Source organism: Marmota monax, unplaced genomic scaffold (assembly GCF_021218885.2).
Source record: "Marmota monax isolate L192 unplaced genomic scaffold, Marmota_monax_Labrador192_F-V1.1 WCK01_AAM20220418_F8-fsc00173, whole genome shotgun sequence".
Classification (NCBI taxonomy): domain Eukaryota; kingdom Metazoa; phylum Chordata; class Mammalia; order Rodentia; family Sciuridae; genus Marmota; species Marmota monax.
The window spans coordinates 542317-564582 of NW_026694620.1; the positions used below are offsets into that span (position 1 = coordinate 542317).

Here is a 22266-nt window from a genome sequence, read left to right on the forward strand (position 1 = left end):
ACTGAGGACATTGCTCCTAACTTCCTCTCAAGTTTATTCCAGGGCTCATTGGAAATAAAAGCAGGACATAAAGGGTCTTTTCAAAGGAAATAATCGCAGTTTTTCATAAGTGAGGCATTTAAGGTTAGCCTTGGCCATGCAGTTACATGGAACTTAGAACTTCCAGAGACAAACTGGATTCCCCCCACCTGTGCCACCTCTGGTGAAATGGAAACCTGAAGGCGGCGGCCATGGCCAATGCCATTTGCTCCTAAGCAACAGTCAAAGTTACAAGGTGAGAAGCTTATGGTTTTAATGAAGCTACCTTTCAGCAGGTGTTTTTACCAAGCATCTTTTTGGTATTTCTCTTGGTAGTTTTAGTTATGAAGATGCAATTAATTACAAATCCATGGAAGCTCACTTCACCACACAGTTTTAAATTCTCAATGCCCTTGGTTGTCACTTTGCAGAAATGGAAGAGCGACCCGGGCACGCAAGGAGACAGTTTCCACAGGAGGCTAAGGCTCCACCAAGCCCACACTGCCCTATGTCAGTCAGTCCTTCAGGTCCATCCGGCTAAGTCCTCATCCTTTCATCTCTTTCTCTGAACATTCATTCCCTAAACGGGTCAATCAGTGACACTCTCCTATTTAATCTGTTTGTTTCAGCTCCCTGGAGATGACACAAGAGATAGAAAAACTTTCCCAGTCTGTGCAGCTATAAAGCATGACTACAGAGCCCAAGGAAGCTCCGTAAATGTGCCTCTTAGCAGCACATCCACAGAAAGACCCAGCTCAAGAGAGCCCGTGAGTAATTAGTTCAGGATCCGCTGCCTTTGTGCTCCTTGCTCAGTCTTACCTTAGCGACAGATAAAGAGCTTCGGATCCAAGCCCCGCGTCCTTTTCATCCTGTAAGAGCAGCGCAGCTCAGGGGGCTGGGGTTCTTTTAGTGCCCCCCTCTGAAGCTGTCAGCACCTACCACCATGGAGATGAGAAACCGCACAGGAGAATCTCGCTCTTCTTTGCCTTTCCGGACACATTCACGGACAGACAAAGGCCACTGAGTTCTCGGCTTCACTCCAGTGAATCGACACTTTCTTTAACTGGTTCCCATGCCTACTCACACTAGGTAGGCTTGCCAATGATGGCTGACGGCAATGAGGATTAGGGAGCACTCTCCTTCCTCCACACCTCTTTGTCTCTTGATCACACCTCTGTGAGCCTGTTCAATAGCAAGAATCTCCCACAAGAATCACCAAGTGACCACAAATCGCCCTTAGACTTTCAAAGACCCAGAAAGCTGGATCTTTTGCAAATACCTCCAGGGCTCGGGTGCTGCTTCCAAACTGTGTTCTTCTTAAGTTTAGGTGCTCTGTTACTGATACAGTAAAGATTTTTCTATGCAAACACACACCCTGTCTGACAATGTAATCTTACCCCGAAGGTAAACAGCATCTTGCCCAACGGTGTTTCATTTGGGTTCCAAGGAAATGTGTGACCCTAGAAAGATTGTCAACCCCCATAGTGATTCCAAGGGCAAAGTTTAGATATTCTTGAGAAACTGATTTTGCTTTGCAGCTTGTTTGCTTACTTCCTCTGAGTTTGAGATGAGAGAGAGAGAATACATTACTCGTCCAATGTCCATTCTTTATGTACTTAGGAGGTCTTGCAGTTTGGAATGAACTAGACATGAAAATGTTGACATTTTTAAGGACCTGGGTGAATGTTGGTGCCATTTACCAAGACAATGGGAAAGGGAGGAATTTGGAGCAGAAGATTCATTAATTGATGTGTTGCAGTAGTACCTTTAGTAGGGCTTCTGAAAACCAAATGAAAACGTCGAGTTGACATCATATTAATCTGGGCTTCAGGGGAGAATCCCAGAATGAAGGTATGTGATTACAAATTTTCAGATATCTGTACGGAATTGGAAACCATGAACATAGAGGAGTTTATACAATAACTAACGCCTGGAGCAGCCCAGGTTGAGGTTGGAAAGATGAGACTGAGAGGGAGAATCGCTTAGTCAAAGGCAAACGATAAGATGAGACGTGAAATAAAGTGGAGTTGTACCAAAAAAGGAGTAATCACTGGATGTTGGATACTAGGATTAGTAGAAGAGAGAACCAAGACTTGACCATTTGATTTGGCAATGTGATGTTACCGGTGACCTTGATGAAAGATGTCACAACAGAGTTTTGGAAATAAATGACTAATTAGGCCAAGGACAACTGAATAGTATAGAAGAAAGGGGATAGAGCATGCATCCAACATGCAGGGAGTTCTGCTGATACATGAAGTAGAAAACTGACAGAGGAAAAAGATGGGAGGATCTGAGGAGGCTTATTTTTCAGGGAAAGTGTTGCTTGTTTTGAATTAACGTGAGATGTTACAGTGGGTCACACAAGGTGTTGCAAGTTGATTAACTTTTTAATGAAGTAAATGTCCTGAGATTACTCCTGTGTGTTTTTTTTCTATTAAAAATAAGTACTTTGGGTAAACACACAAAGGAATCCCTTTTTAGTCTCCTGGTTTCATTGCAAAATCCTGGGGAAAGAGTAGACACTGTTATTGGAACAACTTCTAATGGTCTTTGTGCATGTGATGCCACTAACCACCAGATTCGAATAATTCTGTGAAGAATGAATAATTCAATTGATGATTCTCTATTTTTCTCTGATTTTTTCCCATACCATGAAAAAATTTCTTCTTAAATAAAACATTGTTTTTTATAATTATAGAAAACAATGAACTATAGAAAGTATACACCCTATAATAACTTTTCAGGAAATATTAATTAAAATATTTAATTAATATTTTATAATATTTAATTAATTAAAACATTTTTTAAATAATTATGATATTAATCCAGTAACTAATCATAGCTTATCACTAAGCTACCAGTTCACCAAGAACATTGTTTGATGTACAACTTATGCCCAATACCTATTTCTTGGAAAGAAAAATATATGAATGAGTGAGTGAATAGCATATCACTAAAGAGATCATTATCTATAAATATTTACCTTAAAAGTGCTATTCATATTAGGAATAGTTTACAGGCCTAAGTCCTTCATAAATCACAACAGAAAAATGAAACACAAAACAGATAAATTGAGTCTATTTAATATAATAGATGGGCATAAATAATAGATGGTAGGTGATATGATTGTGTATGCATAAAGCTTTCAGACAGCTTTGAGAGCACTGTTTAAAGGGGCAGAAGCTGCCCTCCACAGAATCCATTTAAATGCACAGTATGTTAGACCTGTGCTTGCTGACCTTGGCATTTGGACCAGATAATTCTTGGTTGTGTGAAGATGTCTTGTGCTTGCAGGATATTTGGCAGCCTTCCCATGTGATGTGAGTGGAACCCCCACCTGTCCCCAGCAGTGACAGCCCAAACTAGGATCAGACATTGCCAAATATCCCCTGGTATGCAAAGTGGCCCCAGCTTAAGAATCACTATTCTGGTAGGCGAGTTTTATTCTTGTTGAGTGGTATCTAGACTAGAATATGGATTCTCAAAATGTACAAATGCAATTTCTTTCATAAAATACAATACTAAATAATTGGATTACTTGAATTATTCTTATTATTTAGAATTTGGATTCTCTAAAAAGAGGGTGTGTGTGTGTAAAATGCATGCCATGCTTGTGACATTGACTTTGCTGGGGATCTGTGGCTTCGCTTATGAAGATCTATGCTTATGAGTAGAAGCCAGGTTCTGGGGAAAGAGGGAGAGTCAAAGCACATTTCCATGGAGGGAGTAGTGCAGACATTGTTTTTCCTGAGAATCCCATTAAATGTGTGGGATTAAATTGTCCTCATGTTGTCTTTAAAGTGTCCAGAGGTAGAGTGGTTTAGAGATGAGATAGGGTGTCACAGGGTCAGTTTGAACCCTGTCACTAGCCATTTTATTTAGTCATCTATGCCTCCATCCCCTAACCTGTAAAAGGGAAATAATAAAAATATCTATTTCATAGACCTCTTAGCAGAAATATATTTGTAAAGCACTTAAAACAGCAGGAGGCCAAAATAAATGCCATCTATGTATTTGTAGAATAAGTCCTAGTGGGAGAACATAAAGAGAGATGCCTGCTGGCTGGTGGATGAGGATAAAGGTTCTGAGAAGATGAAATGTAGGTGGCAGAGGAACGGGACCTAGACAAGCTCAGCAGATGCGGTGTATGCTTATCAGTAGATGGGCGTTAGGGCTTCCTGTTTTTCTGTCTGTCTGGCTACCTTGGAATACAGAGGAAGCTTTTGAAGTCCTCACTAGTAAACAGTGTGTTCCTCCTGGAAGTCTCCTCCACTACTTAAGATCCTAAAGTTATTAGAATCTTTCTGACATCTCTTCCTTTCTTTGGCCAAACTGTCATAAAGTAGATTATCCTAACAGATTTCAAAATCCAAAGCCATAAATAGATTGATAGTGAGTGAGTTCTTCTCAAGTTAATGAAAATCATTTAATTTTGGAACAGAACAGTGAAGCATTATAGAAGTTTCTGTTTGATTTTTTTTTCTTCTGAATTTGAATGAATTATGTTTTCAGCTGCTTGTTATACCTACTCTGCAACATACACACTGCCAGGCAAGTCCTTCTGAGAATTGCAAAAGGGACTGAATCAAATAGTGTTATGAGAAGATTCAACAGTGATCTGAATCAGCAGAGGGAAGTATACGGCAAGAGCGACTGTCTAATGCCCTCTCTAGCAGCATCCCTTCCAATGGCTCTCAGCTCTTTCCTGTCATTCTGCTTCATCATGAACCAGGACCTTAATGATCCCCATGCGATCTGTTCCTACTTTAGGATAACTCCACATAACCACAGAGGAAGTCTTTTCCTCAACTTAGATAAAAATGTGTCTGTAGCTTTCACAAGACTTTTCCATACTCAAGCTGTCCCCTGAAGCTCGGTAAAACAAGTCTCATCCCACTCCCAACAGCCACTTCTTCAGACAAAGAGAGGTGTGCTCAGTTGCCTTCTAACTTAGTCTTCACTTCTGCTGCTGAAAACTCCCCAAAGGCTGCAATTATTTCCAGTAACATAGCAATCATTTAATCTGTCACTGTTGATAGTGAAAAGAGCAGGGCAAATGTAATAATTCTGAGTTAACAGGACCATACTACTAACCAGGACTGCTGGACACTTGGTCAACTTATTCGTCAACAGTGGCCTGCTGATAACAACTCTCTTAGAAAGATATAAATGTCTGATTTGTAGAACCCCAATTCCTGTGGCGTCTGTTCCAATCATGGCTATTTCAAGCCACTGACGTGAGGTATCAGTATGGTAAGAGTTGAGAGGTGTGCTCAGTTGGACCTTGTGAGCTGGTGCAAAGCAATGTTGGCACAGTGTTGTATTAAAAATCATGCCTTAGAGTTTGCTCAACGTTCTGGTGGTTTCCTAAATGCCTCTTTTAAGATGCAATATCTCTTAATTTATAATTAGAGGAGTGCTGCTTGACCAGTCCAGAGACACCCCAGGTTCCACTCAAAATTCTACTTCAAAGTTACTCTGAATGTAGTAAATCTGTAAGTATACAAAATAACAAGGAAGCCTCTCACTTCTAATATTTGGGTCAGAAAAAAATAAATTGTCCTTTGGTGTCAGTGCTAGAAATAAAATTGGGTGGTCAATGCATCATTGTACATTCCCTTAAAATTATGTTTGGAAGCAACCACTGATTCATTATTGAAACTTTTGGTATAGAAGAAAAAAAGAAACTGCATTTAAATTGCTGACTTATTAAGAGTGATGCTGCAAAATGATTTATTTTAAAGTCTTAAAATGCTTTCATATAATCCGTAAGCACTTAAGCCCTTATCATGAATTGCAGAAACTCTAAAAATATTTAACTTAAAACTCAACTAATGAGTAAGCCTCTTTTCATTCTAGCCTTTTCTATTCTCTGGGAGCCTCCTAGTTTCTTAGAAGCGTTGGACATGTTTGTTTTTGTTCACCAGCGAATCCGCTCTACAGTAGTTACTTGCTGAGTCACATTTTCCCCAAGGGTACAATTTACACCCTTGCTCTATTCCTGCTGAATGAAACTGGTGGAGGCCAACTGTGATACCACTGAAAACGAGTTAGCAGGAAAAGTCGAAATGCATACTTGGCTCTATCTTGGGTTTGAGAGGGGGAGACTAGGAGACAGAGCTAGCAGAGAACAGCAAAATCATCATCGCAAAACATGTGGATTATTCTGAGGGACTGTGAAAGAGGCTTTGCCCAGGAGACTCACACCATCTGATTAGCATGAACCTACAGCATTCAAGATGGGCATTGAGGAATCGGGTTCTGCTAGTGAGAATGAATTGGCCAGAGGAAAGACAGGGAGGGTGTTAAGGAGGTAAAGGACAGGAACGAACTCAAGAGATACATGTCATGGGAGTCAGAATCTGCAATAATCTGCAATCCATTTGGGAAGAAAGGGGTAAGGAAAGGAGATGGCAGAGCTGAGTGGAGAAAATGGGGAAAGACTGGGATGAGATGGAAAAAAGTCAAAGATGATTTCAAGAGAAGGATGGGTATGGATGCCATTGGGTCTGTAGGTCAAAGGGCAAGACTTTTCAGAAGTCAATTTGCTGTTATGTAGAAAGGGTAATGGGGAGAAGAGACAAGAGTAGAAACTTAAAGAGAATGGAAAATATTTGAAACAGTCACTGTCGGGACGTAGGAAAAAAAAAATGTTTCCATGGGGGCTCGTGCTTAGGAACAGTTCCTAAGAGCCTAATGCAATAAGTGTATGTTGAGAAATCGTCCCAGGTGTTTCCTTCTCCATTATTATCTGCTGCTGTCCTTTCTGTTGGAGACCCACCAGGCAAAATAAACACTTTTTGATTTAAGAATGTTAACAAGGTAACTTATTCCATTCTTGGTTTCCAGTTTGACCACTAAATGGCCTTCGTGACAAAAACAGTGAAATTCCCTCAAGACATTTGTTCCAGCAACATTTTCTGGAGACCTCCCGGTGCAGATCTCTGACATCAGTGAGGAGACAGGAGCACACTGGCTGTGCCACCCCGGCAGCGCTTTGTGGGGAGATCTGTAATTTAGTCAAAGGAAAGAATCCCCCACGCCCCCACCCACCCCAGTGAGCTCACGTCTCCAGTGGCTAACTCTGTATCTGTGATCACATCAACGGAAGTCTACCCAAAAACACCCAGGAATTTTTCCTTTATTTTATTCAGAAATTAAATGTGCACACATCACATCTACCCGATAAATATTTCACCATGTCTGATGGTCTCTTTAATTCTAGTGGGATCACCAAGAAAAGAGGGAGCATTAAATATATTAGGACACGCTGCTACCTCTTGGCTCGGCTGAGTCTCCTATCTTTCCATGCTTCTAGAGTATTGTATTTTAAATATAGATTTGTCTACCCTCCAAAAAGTAAAATCCATGTCTGAAAACCTTGACCACCTTACCAGCTGTAACCTGCTCAACCAAGAAAGCTGAAGTCAAAACAGACCTGATTGTCTGATACCAAACCCTGTGAGTTCTGAGAGGTTTGATTTACAGCCCAGTGGATGGTTGCCAGCCCCTGAATTATGCAGATAGAACCTAAATTTCCCTTGTCACTTAATGCACATAGTTTCTTTTAGCTTATCTGATACCTAATAACATCTGAAAAAATTATCAAGTTACCAGCAATCTCCAAATCTTGGCTCTGAATGCTATGTTGTCACATCAAATGTACAAAAGATTTTTCATTTAAGAAGGTAAACACTGATTTTGATGTAATAATAATAGTAGGTATTAGTCACTGAGAAACTAGTACACATTAGAACTTCGGTAATTGGTTTACAGGAATTATCTGTTTTAGTTCTTAAACAATCTATAAGGTATTAACCCCATCATCGCAATTCAGGAGAGGAGCACCAGGAATTGAAGCCAGGGGTGCTTAACCACTGAGCCACATCCCCAGCTCTTTTTTTTTTTTTTGAATTTTAAATTTTGAGATAGGGTCTTGCCAAGTTCCTTGGGGCCTCACTAAGGCAGATAATAATGGAGAAGGGAACACCTGGGACGATTTCTCAACATACACTTATTGCATATGAATTTGAGATCCTCCTGCCTCAGCCTCTCTCGAACTGCTGGGATTATAGATATGTGCCAACACACCTGGCCCATCATAGCAATTTTTAAACAAGCAAAATAATAATTAAACATGTTAATATGCTATTAAAAAGTCACATAATGAATAAAAGTTATAGGCAGGATTTGAATAGAAACCATGTAACATCAGAGAACACACAATTCTCAGTAGAGGTGAAACCGACCTTAAAGAAACAGAGTCACTTTAATCTATCTACAGACAAATGTCATGTTACTTCTGATAGATCCACAAAGAGAAAAGCTACCTATATCAGAGTCATAGCAATACAATTCTTGCTGGAATGACCTAGAAAGAGGACTGAGTAATATAAACATCAAATCATCAGAAACCTGAGCTAGTTCAAAGAATCTTGACGCTAGTTTGAACCAGTTACAGCCATTTTTCTGGCTTTGCAAATCATAGTTGCCACAGGCGATATTCGGTGGGTCTTGGTGAGTTTCTTCCTCTGGCAGGGCTACTCTTGCCATTTAATGGCATCTGTATAGAGAACATAATAAAGTCTTTGAGGAGAAGCAAAAACACCACATAAATGAAAAACAGAGAGCTTATTAATTCAGACCTCAATTCAGCCAGGGAGCCAGGTAAGTTACTTTCATTTGTCAGAAACTGGAAGGCAGGCAGAGGAGTGGAAACAACTTTACAGAGGCCAACCGGGAGCACGCAGGTGTGCTCTGATCAGAAGTGGCTGATGTGGGCAGCTGGAGTTGGGCTGACCAGAAGCAGAGCCTCTTATGTGTTGGGTTCAGAGAGCATGATTTCTTTGTCTGGTGGGTTCAGAGTTCGAAGTTGGGACCAAAATGAGGAAGCTAACAATCACTGACCAAGTTCTGACCACTTGAGGCTGAGTGCTACCAAGGTTGTAGTTGGACTTCTCAGGAGATTGCTGCAGAGTTTATGCATCCATTTGTACACTCAGCTTCTTCAAGAAACAGCACAGTATGGTGCTTAATAGAGTTTAACAGACTCATTACACAAATACATTTTCTGTACTGTAATTTCCCTCCCAAAGACTTATAAATCGAGTTATTTTGTGAATAAAGCAAACATACAAAAATGCAGAAATTATTTAGAAGCTTCCATAAGATGAGTCAAAAATACATTAAAAAATGCTTATTTTCAAGGCCTCTTACCTTTTTCAGAAATTTAATTACCAGCCAATATGTTAAAGCTTGATAAATTTAATTATAATTTAGTCTTTCTGCTCTTTACGAAATCGATTGTAAAAAAGTACTCAATGATGCCAATTTGTCCCAGAGGGACACGTTCTCTGGTTCTGCAATAAAGAATCTGAAGAACAGCAGTCCCTGCCATTTCCCAGGACTACCAACCCCAGCACAGCAAATGTAAGCACGGCTTGCCCACTGTGCATTGACTTCCAAATGTGACTCTATGTCACTGTCAAAAATTGTTTTGTACCAGTGCAGGATAGTGGTATAATGAATACCAACCTCCTCGAATGTACCAACTCAAACTCATTTTGATCTCAAAAGTTCGGTAAATGTATGTTGCCATTTCTCTCATTTTTCCTGGTGGCTGTATTTCTCTAGCTTCTTTCTTCGTTGACTCAGAAGTAGGTGCAATGGATGTTGGTGATCACTTAAATATTTCACCAGCCCATCCCTGCAATATGAAAAGCATCCCTATAAATACATAGGTCCACTCATTCTTAGCAGCTCAGGGTCTTTCAACTTCCTCAACTTTCTCAAATGGATAAATGTAACACTGACTGAGCGATTATCTTTCAACAGGAAGATACTTTCTCTTAGAGACAGATTTTATTGGTAGTTGCACCTTCCCAACTTCCCCACCCTGCACTGCCTGAAAATATTTCTCTTGCTACCATGAAAATGAGGACCAAAGCACAGTCTAGGCCAAGAGATTTGAGTCAGTAATTCCATTTAGACGCTCCTTGAAGGTTACTTTTATTTTCACTTTGTTTTTTTCCAAAGTCTTAAGTAAATGCAAATGTTACTATTGTTATTTCTCTTTAGGCTTGAAAGTCTGGAAAATATAGAGGAAGCTTCAGAACCCGAGAGCTGTCTGGGGCGCAAGAAAAAGTTATGGAAGAAAATCTGAGTCATGAGCTTGTGCGTCAATACCCAGATCCCAATTTTCTCCCTCTTTATAGGATAACTATTTTGGAGAATGCTTCATGTCTCCTACCTTTCCCCCATCCACGGGTCATGGTTCCTTTTATTTCCCCTTTTTATTTGATCTTCTTCCTCTTTTTGAAAGGTGTTGTCCCATTTAATTACCCCTACTAAGATGGCTTGCTGACACCTAATCAACTTCCTCTAGTTACAGAAATCACAGAAGCACTGTCCAAAAGACACATCTTAAAAAGGATGAAAGATCCAAACAGTAAGCAGAAAAATAAGTGCTTGTGTCCAGGATTATCTAACCACTTTAGGATGGCTGAAATAAACTTAAAGTTCAACCATATTTTTTTTAAGATATTTTGTAAGACAATGAAAGTAAATTCTTCCTTCATTTTGCTGCATTTCTCGACTCTTTTCCAAGGATATTGTGGAGTCTCTCTTGGCTCTCCCCATCTATGATGGGATGGATAGGGGTTCCCCTAACTTCTCGTACCCTGTGAATACGACCTTATTTGGGGAAAAAAATGTCTGTAGATGTGACTGAAGGAAATTGAAGTCATTATAGTGGGCCCCAATCCAAGGTGACTGAGATCCTCAAAAAAAATAGGAGGAAATCTGGACCTAGATGCACCCACTGGTATAAAGGTCAAATAAAGATGGAGGCAGAGCATGGAGAGCAGCTTCCAGAAGGCGAGGAACACAGGGACCAGATGAAACAGGGAAAGGCAAGAAAACTTTCTTCCCAGTGGAAGCCACTGTCCTGTGGCTTGATCCAAATATCCAGCCTCCTGAGCAGTCAGAATACATTTCTGTTAGCCAGGTGCCGCTATGGTGCACCCCTGTAGTCCCAGCAACTTGAGAGGCTGAGGCCTGAGGACTGCAAGTTTGAGGCCAGCCTCAGAACCCTTGCAAGACTCTCACTAATATAGCAAGACCCTGTCTCAAAATAAAATATAAAGAGGGCTAGGGATGTGGCTCAGTGGTTTAGCACCCATGAGTTCAATCCCTGGTACCAAAAAAAAAAAAGAAAAGAAGAAGAAATTTCTGCTGTTTTAAGCTACTGAGTTTTTGGTACTTTGTCACAGCAGGAAAATAATATAACATTCATACTTGCATCTTAGAGGTTAATTTACATCTTATAGATTTTATTTCCTCTACTTCTTCCTTTCTGAAGGAATGTTTTTTACTAGCTTTTCACCTTTATAAATTGATGGAGGTGATGGCTAAAATTCTGTGTCAGTCTGATTGGACTAAGAGGTGCCCAGCCAGTAAAACCCAATTTCTGGGTTTGTCTGTCAGTGAGTTTCTGGAAGAGATTAGCATTTGGATCAGTGGACTGAGTAAAGAAAGTCCCTTTAGCAATGTGGGTAGATATCATCCACACTGTTAAGAGCCCAGATAGAAAAAAAAGCCGCTGATGAAGGGAGGACTTACTCTTCCTTCTGGAGCTGGGACATCCATCACTCCCGGCCAGACATCAGAGGTTCTGGCTTTCAGGTCTTCAGACTCAGTCTAAGCCACATCATCAGGTCCTCTGGTCCTCAAGCTTGGGAGCCACCTGAATCACACATATTCGTTCTCCAGCCACAGAAGGAATCCCATGTGACATCTGGACTCTGGGATTGCAGGGTCCATTTCCTAACACATATCCTCACATACGTCTACCCATCTACCTATCCCCTCGTTTTTGTTTCTCTGGAGAACTTGGTGATCACAAAGAGCTAGTAAGTATTTCAGTCATTTCCAACCATAAAATCAGCTACCTGATGACCTAAGCTATTTTCTGAGTTTGTTTCCAGAGATGTGCCATTAGAGATAACAAGCTTACTCTTGGGTTGCAACACACCATATTTTCAAGAGATTACAGAAATTATAAAATCTTGCTCGCTGACATTCCACAGTATCAGCAGACTCCGAGCTGCATATTTCTTGTGGGGAGATAAATGTGCATATATTCTTTACTCTATAATTAGGAATATGCAGGCTACAGGTAGCAGCCGCATATCTGAAAGACGTGAAATTATTTTGATCCCATATGGAAACAAAGATTCATAAAATGATAAAAACAAAATGAAAACAATAACTCAGAGCATGCTATGGTTCACTTCAATGTGTTTTTAGTTAGTTATTTTAGAATTCTGTTACTTACAGTGCAGGACAAATTTTGGACCGTTAAGTGTTGCATAGCACTTGATTTCCTCGCTTATGAGAAAACCAAGCATAGCATTCCCCCAAAGTGTCTGACGAAACCTTGTGTAGCAGCAGCAGGAAACTGGAGACCAAATCAGGCTAAGAGCAGAGAACTAGGTCTTGCTACCGTAGAAGTAGAAGAGATGAAGCAGAAACATTATAAGGAGGGATGTGTGTGTGTGTGTGTGTGTGTATGTGTGTTGGGGGGGCACAATGGGATGCTAAACTGAATGAGGGCTCAAAATAAATACTGCATACTTTCCACTTGTATGCAGCATATCTTGCCAAGGAGCAAATCCTATTATGTTTCATTCTTAAGTTCCTATACTTTCCCCTCCCAAGTGCATGCTTTTCATTCATCTCCCCTGCCTCCTGGGCTCAAGGAGGGTAACATGTTTTTAACAAGAGGGTGATCTGTAAGATATTATCCTCGCCCATTGGGAAGTTAGTTAGGCATTAGAAGACCAGACAAAACAAAGAGGAAGTGAACTTATTTTTGTTGTGTCTTTACTTCAGTTCCATTTCAGTGAAGAGTCAAATGAGTGGGAGGTGGCACAGGTGACCAGGAACAGTGCACCCCATGCTGGTTTAGTTCCTCTGGAATGATGCATGTTAAAGGTGGATTTGTCCAGAACTTTGAAAGATGTGCAGAGAGGCATAAGATTCTAGTGGGAAAGGACCTATGTTCTCCAGATGAAAGAAAGGAACAGATATGCTTGTAAGTAGGAAAAGAAAAGTGATGGCAGAGAAGTCAAGATATTAAATCAAACTGGGCGATCCTCAGCACCACATACAAACAAAGATGTTGTGTCTGCCGAAAACTGAAAAATAAATATTAAAAAAAAAAAATCAAACTGGGAAAACTTCTCACCTGCCTTTAAATGACACACGTATCCTAAGGACTTTGTTGACAATGATACATGTTATATTTCTAGCAATTGAACCAAGCAAACTGGATGATACCTCCATTTTCAGGTACAGATTTAGCAAAATTATGCAACATTTAATATATTCATACTGAGCTGGATAGAAAAATGATAGAATAACAAAAAGAAACTGCAAAAACTACACAGCCTGGTAATTCAAAACAATTGCTATGGGGTTTTACGGGTCTGTTGTGTGAGTCTTCCAAATGCATCCACTAAATTGGCAACACGGTCTGGAAATAAGAATATGAGCCTAAACGAGGCCCATAATTCATGTCAGGAAAGCAAAAGTACTTGGGAAAATAAAGTCTAAATGTCTTCATTGACCTCAATTACCCAAACAATGTGTGCAATTTTATCCAACTGATGATGTGACAAGGATGACCTGTTTTCTGCTAAATAAAGACTCCTGAGATGGCAAATGATGTTTTTAGGTAAACCTTCCCACTTATCTCAGAGCTTTCAAAACTGAATTTTCTTTCAAGGTAAAACAAAACAAAACAACCAAAAAACAACCAGAACAATTACCCCATTCAACCCCAGAGTCACTGTCCTTAGCCTTTCTCCCACTAGCCTTTGGACAGAAGCAGAAACAGCAGGTTCTATCCAGATCAGCTGCCTTCTTTTACCAGCACAAATACTTTGGCAGGAAGATAAGTGAGTGATTAAATCCAAAGTGGAGTCTAAAAAATAAATGTTTGAGCAAATGAATGCATGGCATTCTCCAAGGGCAATGAGACAGTGAAGGCCTGCTGGAAGTGGATTCTACCAGTTCTTTTGTGTCCAGCACCTGAGCAGAATTTAGGGCAAGACCCAGGTGACACAAGCAGTCATTGCTAGGGATACCAAGTGGTTGTCTCCTATTCTGCCTCTATCTTGAGTGTGGTGTAACTGGAGATTCTAAACGCAGTCCGTCTGAGCTGTGTGTTCTCTCTAAATACTGGAGTAACTAACTTTCAACCCTTTTTTATCTACATGTAGATTTGATAAACAGAGATTGGAAAAAATGCTACATGTGGCTGAAGCCTAGTTTATGGGTAAATATTTTCCCTCCTTGTAACAAGTTAAGCTTATTTAATCGCATGCCCTCGGGTTGTAGACACCACCATTATGGAAACGCTGTAGTTTTACACTTTAGTAACTTAGGAGTCATGTTTTTCTCACAGTTTCCCCTAAGTCAGGAATCCTGTTTTGGAGAATTACTGAAACAAATTTTAAAATAAATAAATAAAAGGGCTTCTGAGTGCTGTTTCTTTTCCAACTTCAGGAATCAGGGCACACTCATACTGCTCCCTTCTTTGCTGGTAACAACTAGTCTGTAAATTACACAAGACTTAATCCCACCTGCGTAGCTTAGCTCCTTGCCCCCAATTCCTATAATAGGCCTCCCCGCTTTTGAAAAAGAGCCAAATAAATGAGGACGGAATGGCCCCCAGCAAGCATCTAACATAGAGCTAAGTAGGTTCAGAAAGAAAATCAAAAAGAAAGAAAGGCAGGGGGGAGGAATCAGCTTGATTTTCTTGTTGGTACCTGTATACTCCATCTAGCAACATGAAATGTAAGCAGCTGGTTTCAGAATGGGAAAAGAAAAAAAAAATTCATGTTTTGGTAGAAACAAAACTGAAAAAAAATATTTTTTAAGTTGAATTTAAAGAATTTTTTTAAATGAGGTCTTTTAATCTACTTAGGTGTTTATATATATATATATATATATATATATATATATGTATATGTATATATATATATATGTATATGTATATATGTATATATGATATATATATATGTAAAGTGATTCAAACCATGGAACTGCAATTGACCACTAGGCAAAGTTTTTATGATATGACAAAATCATTTAAATAAGTGGGAAATAAATTAATCGTGACAAAGGAATAGGTCTTGGGCCGTTTTCCTTCCTGTTTGTTTTCCTAAAGTCCCTACCTAGGTAGAGAAAAAAGTCACATTTCTTCATTTGCTTTCCTTTCAATGGCAGCCAGTAACCACTGAAAATACAGCCAGTAACTGTCCATAAGTTACCTAGGAGTCAGTCTCTTCCAGGTTTTGAAATAGTGTTGTATCCCAAGAATGGGGATCACTTTGCTTCTCTTCCCACAGAGGAACCAATGCAAGGAATAATTTTGGACTGACCCTTGCAAATAAGCTTCAGTGCCCTGGGGATATTATCTTGCTGTGGGTTGCTTTCAAATCCCTTGGCATAGTTCTTCTAGGGGCTCTATATTATAGCTGACATTGACCCAATTTAAAAAGAAGACAAATGCCATAGTGGTAAAGGGCCTCTGCTTACAGCACTGGTTTTCAGACTTGAACATGGAGCAGAATCACCTGGAGAGTTTGCCAGACACACATCTGCTGAACCCCATCGCCAGGTGGAGTAGTAGGAATTTTCATGACTTACAAGTTCCCAAGTGATGCAGATGCTATAGCTCTAGATCACATTTTAAGAACCACTAGCCTGTATCACATGGCTTATAAGTAGCACAGCCTGGATTAAATCCTGTCTTATTCTAAAATGTGTGCTGCTGCCATCCTGAGAAGGCATCTACAATCGCCATAAGAGGTTTTTTGTTTTGTTTTTTTTGTACCAGGGATTGAACCCAGGTATGCTTACCCACAGGAGCCACATCCCTAGACCTCTAATATATTTCATTTTGAGACAGTGCCTCACTAAGTTGTGTAGGGCCTCACTAAGTTGCTGAGGCTGGCTTTGCACTGGTGATTCTCCTGCCTCAGCCTCCGGAGCCACTGGAATTATTGGTGTGCACCGACACACCCAGCCCATAAGATTCTTTACTGCAGAAGTAGAAGAGAGAAGAAAGCCAGAAAGTAGGTGGATGGCAAATGAAACAAGAAGGGATGCTGGGTTGAAACCCTGGAGCGGGGTTTCCCTCTGTCACATCCCAGCACATTACCCAATTTACCTGCTCCTTGGTGTTTCCATCACTGCGATAAGAATTCTACTTCCATCTACTCTCTCTACTTTCACTGAGTTGGTTTGAAGATAGATAAAAAGGATTAATCGGTATATTTTTTTCCCTAAGCTCCAAAATACCACCACAAATGTCACTTCAGCAAACAAATAAAGATGAACAAAACAGATGAAATAAAAGTACCACCCAAGTGATCTGATTTTCAGTTTAAAAGCTGAAACTACGCAAAAGGAAATGCCATTCATAGCAAAGAAGTTTACTGGGACTTTAGAAAGTTAAGGCATCTTTAAGATAAATGCATTAGCGGTTTAAAAGGTAGGGAAACTGTCTAATCTTTCCCAACAGTATTTGCTTTCAACTCATAAAGTAAACATCCTGGTTTTTTCAAGATACATTGTTTTCAATGAATATTGAAAAATAATTCATAAACAATCATCTGAGTATAAGCATTTCTTGAACAGTAAGAATTCAATATTAACAGCTTTCTGTCTCCACTACTGTAGTTTTCTTTCATTCAAAGAATACTGAAAATGTTCTACTTTTAAAAAATACAATTTTTGGGGGGAGGAGACATATCCCCAACCCTTTTTTATGCTTTATTTTTAGACAGGTTTTTGTTAAGTTGCCTGAGCCTGTAAATCCCAACGGCTCAGGAGGCTGAAGCAGGAAGATCACAAGTTCAAGACCAGCCTCAGCAACTTAGGAAGGCCCTAAGCAATACTCTGTCTCAAAAAGATAAGAAAGGGCTGGGGTTTTGGCTCAATGGTGAAATTCCCTGGATTCAATCCCCAGTACTGAAACAAACAAACAGATAAAAATAACTGAGGCATAAAATTAAGGTTAGAAATGTTGTTTAACCAAACAAAAACATGAGAGAAAATCTATAGAAGGTGGTGCTATAAGAAAGTCATTGTGCAGGTCTGGCCTAACATTTTGAGGATCTGGCTCCTACCTCCAATACGTTTTTAAAAGTATCATGGTCAAGGAATTTTGCTAATGATTTATATGACCTGTCTGTTGTTTTCTCAGCTTCAGAGAGGGATAAGTTACACAAAAGCAGGACAAACACTTTGGATACAGGGTTGGAGCTTAGGAAAGAGGATGCAGTGATGTGAACAAAGGGGTCAGAGTCACTGCAGGGACCCGGCTGCTATCCATCAGCACCACCACTTCAAGACAAAGAGCCGGGGATCTTGTGTTAGGTTCCTGTGTTAGGAATGGTTCTAGTTCTTAAAAATCCTACCTCCAGCTGAACCCAAGACTCCCCTATAACATAAGAAAACATCAATAATTAGCTGCTTCTGACTCTTCTCTGTGCTCCACATTTCCTATGTAATTCTCCTCCATTTCCAGGATCAGTCTGAGGTAATGGGGAACAGTCTTAGAGGTGCCGTCCCTAGAGATTTGAGACAGGGAGGGAGACACTATAACCCTCCTCTCATGTAAGTTTCCACCTAGGTCTACCTCTGGATTCCATTTTTATACCACTGTGCCTCCATCCTCATAAAGAAACTTACTCTCTAGCCACACTGTGAGCCTAGCACTCCTTCCCAAGCCTGTTCAGATCTTTACAACAGGCAAATATGTTCTTTTCCTTCAAGCTAAAAGACAAGAAATATTTCTGCACTCATGCTTCCTATTTCCCCAGGAAACAGTATTCTGCCAGTATCTTCATTTGCTAGACTCTGATGTTCACAAAGGTAAGAAGCCCATGGATTTATCTTTATACACTAGTGTGCAATAGTTAGTCATCCTACACCTGCTCAGAAGAAAGGCGATGCCATATGCTCAACTATGAAAACCAAGGTGTATAAGATAAGTTTCTGTCTCCTGAACAGCAGGATGGTTACTGAATGCTATTATTTACGTGTCTAAAATAACGAGGCCCACAATACTGTACTCCTGGCTCAGTAATTATCATGGTACCACTTTGTATGTAATTAGTATAGACACTTAATTTGCACATGTGTATTTGCACACATGAACTGTGCCGACTCAACAACTGAAGTCTCCAGGACACAATTTTGTGATTTCTCACCTGCCAGTTCTGTACTACTGTGATTCTGTTGCACAAGCTGTCCCAGCTGGTCACAACCAAACTCCATGCATACTTGGAAAAATGGTGCCAACTATTTGCATTTGCAAACACCAGGGTGAGTTGACACAATTGTGTAGGAGAAAGATGCAAAAAAAAAAAAAAAAAGGCAGAAATACAATGCAAAGAAATACTAGGTAAAGCACGGTGCATTTGGTTTTGCTTGGGACTGCTTGTGCATGGTTTTGCGTCGCTGATTTTTTGTTTCTCTGAACATTTCTTCAGCATTTAAACTCCCAGTACAGATGGTGTAATCTTATCTCCAGCTCAGTATTGTTATATAATACAATAAGATTTTAGTCATGAGGAAATGAAAACACCTTCAATTCCCATAAAGCCCAAATTTAAATATGAGTAACACATAAGTCTTAGATAATTTGCTCAAATTAACCACACCACTCTCTCCTTGTCACCACCCACAAGTTGGCTCAATCTTGACCCAAAAAAAAGGCAAGGTAAAGGTACAGATGGAGTTGGCTTTTGGTTATGAGAAGCCTAGGGTATCAGTCATGGTCTCTAATATTCAGGCACCTTCTCAAACTTCAGTTGCAGATCCAGAAAAGATTTTATTGTGTCATCCATAAACAGAACTCAGCCATAAAAAGCAAGAGCATTAAAAAGTCAAGGCTGACCTAACTAGTTCATCACAGATGGCCATGAGTCTTCTAGGTGCTAATTGGTGAAAGCTATCAAGCTCTTATCCAGTAGACCCTTGTGCTGCCTTCCATGTGGGAGAGCCCAGAATAGGTTCTCCTGAGGCATTTTGATTGGATTACTTCCCCATGCTAAACACAGAATGCATGAACTCCCCATCATTTGGATAGGTCTCCCCTGAGATGAGAAGTACGTATAGTTGATAAAAAAAAATGGCCAAATTTCTGGGTGAGTAGATATTTTTCTGGGGCAGAGCCAACTAACTAATTAAGTAGTAATCAAACCCAAGAGCTTTTTTTTTTCATAAAACTCATGCTGTAAAATATTTCTCAATATTTTTCCATTAAAGAATAAACATTTATAAAGTAGAAGAGACATGTGTACATTATTCTTATCACTACCCATTATTCTTATCAGAATATACTGTGAGGATATAACCCAAAGGACTGGTCCCAAACTCAAAGTATTCCAGTGTCTTTTGAACTTTTCTTTAAAGCCTATGCCATCCCTGAATTTTATTTTATATATAAATATATTATATATCATATATATACCTTAATGTCTTTTACACATACATATATTTATACCAAAATAATAATTACCAAAATAATTATTTAAACTTCTTATCAATTACATTACTTGATTTTCCTTACTTCCCATCCAAATTGTTAAGTTAAATAATTGCTTCCAAATGCCATATCATATTTGTTGTGGCTTCTAAGAACTCCTGGTATGCAGCTACCACTGTGGACAATTATTCAGAGATAGGACTCATACACATGAAAAGTAAATGGCATAAAATACAGAAGGGAGTAGCTAAAATACATAATATAGATCAAGAGTTTAATAGAGGAGGAAACAATGCCATTAGAAGGATGGACTGTGGGTGTTTTTTAAAATAATTTGTTCTTTCCTTCAATTAAAACAAATTATTTTCTCTTTTAATAAGTTGCATTATTTAAAAACTGTATTAATTATTTAATTAATTTTTAATTGATTAAAGCTGTATTAAATTATTAACTGTATTAAATTAATAGATGCTTCTCTGAGCAATAATGACATTTTTAGGCAGATCTATTTTATGGAATTTAAAAGGTATATAATTAGTACAGTACAGTTTTGAACCTCTTTTAGAGAAACTGAAACTTCAAACATGTCCCAGTAAACATTGCAAAATACAATTGGTTGAAGGTGACCTACATTATTGTGATGATGAATTTAATTTTACTTGTCAACTTGCCCGGGCTATGGTAGCCAGTTGTTTGATCAGACACCGGTCTGGATATAGCTCTGAAGATGTGTGAGAAGTGATGGACATTTACAAGCAATAAGTAGACTTTGAGTACATCAGGTTATCCTTCATAATGTGGGTGGGGCTCATCCAATCAGGTAAATGTATGAAGAGCCGGAAAAGGCTTCCTGAAGCAGAAGCTGCAATTTTCCAGCATTGTAGATTCCTGTCTGTGGGTCTACTCTGCAACTTTGAACTTAAGACTACAACATTAACTCTTACTTGATTTCCAGCCTACCAGCCTGGCCTACACAATTCAAACTTGCTATTCCCAGCCATGTGAACCAATTTCTTAAAATAAAGCCCATCCCCCATCCACCTCTCCCTCTTCCACTTTCTCCTCCTCCACCTCCTCATTCCATGTACCCTGTTCCTATACCTATTTCCCTAAAGAACTCTGACTAATACAGTAACCAAACTATAGGGGGGAAAAGGACAATAATTATCAGAGAACTATCAGGGTGCTCTGACAATGAAAAAATCTTGCAATGGACTTCAGAGTTGAAATAATATTTCAGTATTTTAAAAGTTTTGAATTCTAAAAGTACTCTGAGGATGCTGACCTGCCATGAACTTGGCCACAGCCTCTGGCTTTCCTAGAAGAGGTCAATTTGTTGATGTGCTATTCATACTTCATGTTATCCTGAGATTAAACCGTTGCCTTGCTCTTAAATATTTACAGATCTGCCTTTTTGACAGATTCAGAGCAAGGACCAGGTCTTTGTTATCTGGATATCAGATCAGCTCGTGCAATGGGCCCCAATGAATGATTGGAATGACTGATTGCATGGGAACATGGTTTGGATATATAATAGGATCTAATACAAATTTTTAATTTTCCAAAATAAAATGTGTATTTTTTTGTCATGTTTGCTGGATCATACTTTTTTTTTCCCTTTGAAAAGAAGAAGAAGAAGAAAAAAAGAGGAATATCTGAATATTTGTTTTCAGTTAAAAAAAGAAAAAAAAAATCTCATGACATGTAACCTAAAGCCGTATAAGCATGATAAATCTTTAAAATGATAGTCACATCAGTAAAATAAACTTAGGAATTGAGGTGATGTTTCTGGAATACATTAAGGTAAAAACTCACCTTTCTGTGGAGTTGTTGGGTAGACCTAATTCTTGGTGATTGACTTTTTTCAATTTTTCTTTGCACCTGTGGACAGTTTCAGATCTATTTTGGGGAGGGGGTGAATGTAGAGCCAAGGTAATTGGAAAAAGTTGACTTTAATAGTGAAATGTTGCTTTTAAAATGCTATATACGTTTTACATCTGAATCCTTGATTTTAGAGTAAGAAACCCTAGAGAAAGAAAAGGGAAAAATTTGATCCCATTTTTTTTCCCTTAAAAGTAGCTATATGGAAATTAGAGTCCTCTGATTCTAATGTCAAAGAGAGTGAAATAAATACAAAGTTCTGGGTACATAGGACCCAAAGAACGATGCTGAAAAGAATTCTGTCAAGTCTGCAGAGGCTGACCAGCTAAGAAAACAGCACGTAACTGTCCTGCATAGGAAGCCTTCATGCAATGCATTTCAGAATATAGACGAACCACTTTCTCCCTGAAGCTTGGCCCTATAGCCTAGAACCTTTCATCAAAACCACCTGTTCAAGTTTATTTTAACTTAACACACATCTGCTTATATGGAGTTTCCAATGAAGAGACCATTTGGAGATGCCAAAGCTGATGGATGTACTTACTGGTCATTACTCACTAAACTGTAAGTAAAGAGCACATCACAACCAGGAGAGAGACAATTGAGGAAAGTCTTTAGATTCTGTTTACCAAACTCAAGAAATCTGATTTTACGTCGCATGTGCGTATCTGTGTGCAAAGAGGGCCTGGCTTCCTTCTTAATGAGATTAGTGTGTCCATACAAGCCTTATGGTGGTGACCATGTCCTAGGCCTCCAAACAGCTTTGGTGTTAAGATACCCCTCACTTACTCCACTGGGCC

General features: G+C 39.3%; 1 protein-coding gene across 7 annotated transcripts in view; it reads right to left on the reverse strand.

Annotated features, from left to right (window-relative positions):
- The window catches only part of Kcnj16 (potassium inwardly rectifying channel subfamily J member 16), a 50459-nt gene that overhangs the window by 23391 nt on the left and 4802 nt on the right, over positions 1-22266 (reverse strand). Inside the window, exons 1-2 of one of the 7 annotated variants that reach the window (XM_058572181.1) lie at positions 11641-11774; positions 9556-9727 (exon numbers count right to left, since the gene is read on the reverse strand). The exons of 4 other annotated variants lie outside the window; for them this stretch is intronic. The gene's annotated coding sequence lies outside the window, so the exon portion shown is untranslated. Of the gene's footprint in view, positions 1-837; positions 888-9555; positions 9728-11640; positions 11775-22266 lie in introns of those variants that run through there. 2 more of the 7 variants (XM_046422647.2, XM_046422648.2) reach the window with 2 other exon arrangements.